The following is a 7,660-nucleotide window of genomic DNA, read 5'->3' as shown; positions in this document are numbered from 1 at the left end:
CTTTGCAATCCTAGTCTCATACTTCAGTGCTTTGAAGTTTGGTATGCCTGATCCTGACTCTATATCTTTCAGTCTTTCCTGGAAGGTGGGTGTAGGTCTTTTAAAGATTACATCTCCTCCTTCTTTGTCGAGTTTCTTCCTAGATGATCTCCTTATAAACACAATAGTAGATGGTTTGGTAGGCTTGGTTATTATAACTTTTCCTTTCTTCTTTAATGGCTCTTCATTTGCTACTTCTTCATCCTCCTCAATAACATCTCCTTTTCCTTTAGTCAATAGAAGAGTGGTGTTGGTTTTCAGTTTAGCAATTCTTTTCTTCCCTTTGTTGACTACCTAAGGGAGTTTGATTTCGAATTCAATTCTAGCCTTTTCTTCATCATAGGTGCCAAAGTATGTAGCTTTAGGGTCAATAGGCTCATTAATCAATGCCTCAATAATATCCTTAGTTTCATCTATGTTTACCTCATAACTTAGAGGTTTAACCCATACTATTCTCGGTCTAATTGCCTATATATATACTTTGTCACTATTAACCATGAAACAAACATCATCTTTGTAATCATCAACTAGTTTCTTATGAATCCTGAATTTGTTATTCAACTTATCCTTGAATGCATCAAAGTCATTGTCCATAATACTCACATAGTTTTCTCCATTTCAGCTATATATTCATTAATTTGATAAAGAATAGGTACATCCTTCCTCCATACTACTGTACCTTTAGATGGAAAAAAAATTTGCACATAGAAAAATAGACAAGTCAAAAGTGAACCAAACTTACAAGGATTATTCTTGAAAGTTCTTATACTCTCCATGTTCTTGTTGAACTAGTTCAACATTAACTCAACAAGGTCAAGTGATATGTTATTTTTGACCACCTTGTATGTGAGATCCACTACTTTGCATGACACACTATTGAGTTTGCTCAAACTATATATTTTGTGCATAATGACATGTATCTCAAACTTCAATTCCATGTCTATGACACAACTGATCTTCATTCCCCTTCCATCCCACTCAACAAGGGTTTTCTTCTCAAGCTCAACCTAACTTAGGGTTTTGGTTGATTTTTCTTTTGCCAACATAAGAATAACAGTAATCCTATGGATCATCTTCTTGGTTATCAAAATAGGTTTTTCTAACCATGACTGACCATTTTTCACATGTTGAGGATATATCTTATCCATTTGATTTGAAAATCCCATGGCATATGTGGAATGTGAGTCAAACCCTTTACTTCAAGATGTTGATGTTCTGATTTCAACACACCATTGACACATAATTCTTTCAATGATTCATCCATTTCCAAAGTTCCAATATCCTAAATAGCACACTTAAAATGTGAATGAATATCATTGATCAATATTACCTTTGATGGAATTTGTGATTGAGCTCTACTCGGATCAAGGGTTTCAATGATAGTAGGACCCAACTTAAAATCTAACGCCTTCCATTCCATGCCTCAAACTACCATATCTGATCCTTTCTTGGATTTTTTGCTAGTGGATGCCATTGATGCTTGGTAGGGTTTGAGTGAACACAAAAATAGTCAATAGTAATTCGCTCAAATCGCTTGAATGCCCTAAAATTGCTTTGCATAGATAGCTCTCAAAAATTCACGGTGAGAAATGACTTTGATTTCACCCTTTTAAACAAAATTCTTCTTTCGATCACCATAAATGCCCTGGTATGATTGCTCCCTCAAATGATATATTTTCATCCACTTTTCTTGGATTGGAAGCTCTGATGTAGGAGCATCCCGAGTTGCACTGCTATCCTGCATGCTTTCAGTTCTTATCTTGCTGCTGAAACTGTGTTCTGCTGAAGTTGCATTTTTTTGGTTTCTAGGTACCCATTGCAGACCGTGTAACTAATTTTTCATAATGAATGAAGAGTTGTGCACTTTAGGGATTGAAAAGGTCCTAGCATAATATCTATGTTCCAGAGTGCAAGTTCTAACTCCTTATAGGTTGGAATTTATGGAAATTCTCCTAGAACATTGATTTCTGGTAGTTCTACATGACAATTTTCTGCGCTCAACTTTTGAAATAATTGTGCATTTTTTCTTGATAAATTAGCCTTTTCACACTTGAGGGGTTGTAGAGGACCTAAATATCTACTCATAGTTCAAAGTGCGAGTTCTAACTCAATCGAAGCTAGGAGATATCACAATTTTGCTCAGACATCGATTTCAGGATAATTAATTGCTAATGCATACCAACTTGTGTATTTAATGTTAGGTTTATTTTCATTTAATATTTTTTGAGAGGCTAATTGTGGCTTCTCCATGTTCTAGAATGATCTGTAAGCCATTTTGGCTAGTATAAATAGAGTGTTTAGGCTAGGAGCTAGAGTAATTAAGAGTTTTGAAGAGGATTGTAGAGTAGAACTAGAAAGTTGAATTTGTTGTTGATTTTTGTGTATGAATGTATTTTGTATCTAGCTGTAACCTAGAAAGCCTTATAGCTAGGCATGTATGTTGAATATTTGAAGAATCAATGAAATTATTTTACTCTTCTTCCTCCTTTGGTTGTTTTTCTTTGTGTTTGCTTTCATTGTGTTAACTCTTGCAGGGTGGTTCAGAGAGTTGGGTGTGCCATTGGCCCTAGTTTTCCCTATCTTTCCTTGCATCAAGTGGCATGAAAGCTTGAGGTTCATCCTTGTAGAGATTGGATCATTTAAAACCCTAATTCAGATATTGGTTGTAGGGTTGTAGATCTACGGATTTGACCTATAACTTGTAGAGGGTTACGATCTTGTAGGAACTTGATTTGTAAAGATGGTTTGTGGTAGAGGAAATGTCGATAATGCTATAGTGGATCAATTAAGAAAAATTGCAACCAGATTAGATGCTATGGAGATAGCCCAGAGGAGAGGAGCACATCTTGATTATGTAAGTGATGATGAAGTAGCAACATCAAACCATAATCTAGAACTTGAAGAAGATCAAGATGAGGAAAGACTGTTGGGAGTGTTGTCTAGGGAAAATTCAAAGCTTGTTGTAGAAGTTGTTCCTTATGATTGAGAGTTGGATACCAATGATGTGTTGGATTGGATCTCAAATATGGAGAAGTTCTTTGAGTATGAAAAAACTCCTGATAATAGAAAGGTGAAGATTGTAGTTACTAGGCTAAAAGGTCATGCTTCGCTATAATGGGAGCATTTACAAACTAATAGACAAAAGAGAGGAAAGGAGAAGTTCAGAACTTGGCCAAAGATGGTGAACAAGGTAAAGAAAAAATTCCTTCCTATTGATTACCAAGTTAGCTTGTTGAGAAAGATGCAAAATTTGAAACAAAAGAACATGATTGTGAAAGAGTATACCGAGGAATTCTATAGATTGGATATTAGATCTGGGCATGTGGATGATGATGTTGAGAAAATTGCAAGGTACATAAATGGATTGAGATCTGGAATTCAAGATGAGATAAGTTTTGTTAAGTTGGAAAGTGTGAAAGAAGCATATCACTATGCCTTAAGATCTTAGCAAAGAAGCATGAACAAAGACAAAGAGGTAGAGATGGTAGATTCTAGAGAGGTAGAGGTAGATCTTATGGTGAAGATGGCAAATCTAAAAGTTTTGTGCAGAATAAAGGAAAATATTAATGGAAGAGTGATGAGAAAAATAAGACTGAGTGGAAAGGTGGTAGCTCATACCGAGGAGGTACTAGATCTTACCGAGGAAGAGGTTATTCTTATCCTAGAGGTGATTTTCATGGTAATTGTTTTAGATGTGGTAAAGAAGGGCATAGATCATTTGAATGTAGATCTTCTGAAAATGGACAAAATAATAGAAATGTTGTGATTCAAGAAGACATTGAGAGTTCACCAAGTGGACCTGAGGCTGAAAAAAATTTGATGGTGAGAAGAACCTTATGTAATAAGGGAAGTAATGAGGAACCTATCTTTAGAAGGAGTCTTTTCAAGACCAGATGTAAGATGAATGAAAAATGCTGCAAGGTGATCGTTGAAAGTGGAAGTTCAACAAATTTGGCATTAGAAGAGTTGGTTACAAAGTTGCAGTTTCATGGATCAAAGATGAGCATAAGATATTGGTAAGTGATCAATGTCTTGTGAAGTTCAAAATTGAACATTACTTTGATGAAGTTTTGTGTGATATTATACCCATGGATTGTTGTCATATTTTTTTGGGTAGACCTTGGCAATATGATAGATATGTTGTGCATGATGAAAGATTGAATCAATATACTCTTTGGGTAAATGAGAAGAAACAAACATTGGTACCTTTGATTGAAAGTCCAAATGAGGCTAGTTGTACTGCAATAAAAGTTTGCATGGTTAATGGAAAGCAACTTGAAAAGGAAGTAAAGAAGAATCAAGTTTTTTTTGCTATAGTTCCTAGAGGACCAACTATTGGTAGTAATGACCAAGCAACAAAAGTTGGTATGACAACAAAAATTGCAGAATTGTAGAATGAATATAAAGATATTGTTGCTGATGATATTCTTGATGGTTTACCTCCAATAAGAAGTATAAGTCATTGTATGGATTTGATTCCTTGAGCTAGTTTTCCAAACAAAGTACCATATAGATTGACACCTAAAGAGAATGGAGAACTTAATAAACAAGTGCATGAGTTGTTGCAGAAAGGTTTGATCAGAGAAAGTTTGAGTCCATGTGTTGTACCTGCCGTATTAGCACCTAAAAATAATGATGAATGGAGAATATGTACTAATTCCAAAGCTATTAACAAAATCATAATGAAATATAGGTTTCCTATGCTAAGAATGGATGACATAATAGATTGCTTGAGTGGAGAAAAGTATTTTACAAAGATTGATTTGAAGAGTGGGTATCATCAAATCAGAATTAGAGAAGGTGATGAATGGAAGACTACTTTCAAGACAAAAGATGGTTTGTATGAATGGTTGGTTATGCCTTTTGGTTTGACTAATGCACCTAATACTTTCATGAGGTTGATGAATGAAGTTTTAAAAAGATTCTTGGGTAAGTTTGTGATTGTTCATTTGGATGACATTATGATATTTAGTAAGACTAAGGAAGAATATCTTGAGCATATTAGACAAGTATTGCAAAGGTTGAAAGAAGAAAAGTTGTTGATTAATTTGAAAAAGTGTTCTTTTATGCAAGAGGAGATTGTATATTTGGGATTTTTTATTTCAACTAATGGATTAAAGATGGATCCTAAAAAGGTTATAGCAATTTTGGAGTGGCCTACTCTTGAGAATGTGGGTGAGGTAAGATCATTTCATGGTTTGACTAATTTTACAAAAAGTTTATAAAGAATTTCAGTGCTATTTGTAATGCTATGATTAAGACAATGAGAGGAGATAAAAAGGAATTCAAGTGGACACATAGAGCTGATAAGAGTTTTGAGACTTTGAAAAAAATGGTTGCTGAACTACTTGTATTGGCTTTACCTTATTTCCACAAAGTATTTCAAGTTGAATGTGATGCAAGTGGTAATGCAATAGGAATTGTATTAAGTCAAGACGGTAAGCTTGTTGCTAAAAGGAAGTATTTTGTGTATGATCAAGAGTTTTATGCTATTGCTCAAGCATTGAAGAAGTGGAGACATTATTTGATTCCTAAGAAGTTTGTGTTGTATACTGATCATAAAGCTTTACAATACTTGGGAAGTCAACATAAACTGAATCAAAGACATATAAAGTGCATTGAGTACTTGCAAAGTTTTACATTTGTGATCAAGCATAAGAGTGGAGTTACTAACAGAGTTGCCGATGCATTGAGTAGAAGACATTCTTTGTTGGCTGAAACAAAGATTGAAGTTCTTGGTTTTGATGAAATGAAAGAGTTGTATGATGTTGATCCTGATTTTTTTGGGGCGTGGAGAGAGTGTAGAGCACCAAATCTAACAGATCGCAGAAGCAAGTATGATGAGTATTTCATTCAAGAAGGTATGTAGTTCAAAGGCATTTAGTTGTGTATTCCTAGAAGTTCTATGAGGTTGAATCTGATTAAGAAAAAGCATAGTGGTGGATTGGCTGGACATTTTGGAATTGATAAGACATTGAGTTTGCTAAAAGAGAAGTATTATTGGCCACAAATGTGTAAAGATGTTCATAAATTTGTAAAGAGTTGTGGAGTTTGTCAAGTTGCAAAAGGAGTGAGTCAAAATACTAGTTTGTATACACCTATTATTGTTCTTGAGAAACCTTGGAGTAATATCAGTGTGGATTTTGTTCTTGGATTACCTAAGATAGTGAATGGGTATGATTTCATATTTGTTGTAGTGGACAAATTTTCTAAGATGGCTCATTTCATACTATGTAAGAAGACATCAAATGCTGAGCATGTTGCTGAACTTTTCTTTAAAGAGATTGTGAGATTGCATGGATTACCAAGCAACATTAATTCTGATAGAGATAGTAAGTTTGTTGGTTATTTTTGAAAGACTTTGTGGAAGAAGATGGGTACTGAATTGAGGTTTAGTTCTACATTCCATCCACAAACAAATGGATAGATAGAGGTTGTGAATAGAAGCTTTGGTAATTTGTTGAGATGTTAAGGGTGGAATGAGCCAAGTAATTGGGAGATGGTATTGGCACAAGCTAAATTTACATATAATAATTCTGTGAATAGGAGTACATGGAAGACACTTTTTGAGATTGTTATTGGAAAGAAGCCTAGAGAAGTATCCGACTTGAGGGATATTGCTGGTGAAGAAAAGAGTAGTGTTGCAGGAGAAGAATTTTTTGATTTTATGAAATCATTCATAAGGAAGTGAAGTTGAGGATAGAACAAAGTAATCAGAAGTCTAAGGAGAATACTGATCAGTCTAGAAGACATCATGATTTTCAAGTTGGTGATGAGGTGATGATTCATTTGAAGAAATAAAGATTTTTAGTTGAAACATACAGTAAGCTGAAGATGAAGAAGTTTGGACCTTATAAGATCTTGAAAAAAATTGATAGTGGAAATGCTTATGAAGTTGAGTTACCTGATGGCATGGATATATCTCCTATATTCAATGTTGCTGATTTATACAAGTATCATGAGTTAGATGATGAAGTTATTGTATCAAAGGACTATCCTAAGAAGCAAATTGAAGAAGTTGAATAGATATTAGATCAGAGAATTGGTAAGAGCACAAGAATAAAAGATTATTATTTATATCTGGTGAAGTGGAAGAATAGACCTATGGGAGAAGCTTCATGAATTTCTCAATTTGAGTTGGATTTAGCTCAGGTTGTGACATATCAATTATTTAGGGGAATCATTTCTTCCAACTTTGGTTATTTGATGCAAGAGCATCCTAGGTTGCACTTCTATCCTGCATATTTTCAGTTCTTATCTTGCTGCTAAAACTATGTTCTGTTGAAACTACATTTTTTTGGTTTTCGAGTGCCTGTTGTAGACTATATAAATAATTTTTTGTAATGAATGAAGGGCTTTTCAATTCAAGGATTGAAGAGGTCCTAGAGTTCTATCTATGTTCTAGAGTGAAATTTCTAACTCCTTATAGGTTGGGAGTTATGGAAATTCTCCCAAAACATCAATTTCTAGTAGTTTTGCATGACAATTTTTTGTGCTCAACTTTCATAATGGATTTGCACTTTTCCTTGATGAATCAGCCTATGTGCACTTAAGAAGTTTTAGAGGACCTATATATCTACCTATAATTCAAATTTTAAGTTCTAACTCAATCAGAGTTAGG

This window comes from Cupressus sempervirens, chromosome 3 (assembly GCF_028749045.1).
Source record: "Cupressus sempervirens isolate cs-2001-9-10 chromosome 3, ASM2874904v1, whole genome shotgun sequence".
Taxonomy (NCBI): Eukaryota; Viridiplantae; Streptophyta; class Pinopsida; order Cupressales; family Cupressaceae; genus Cupressus; species Cupressus sempervirens.
This window is presented reverse-complemented; position numbering follows the sequence as displayed.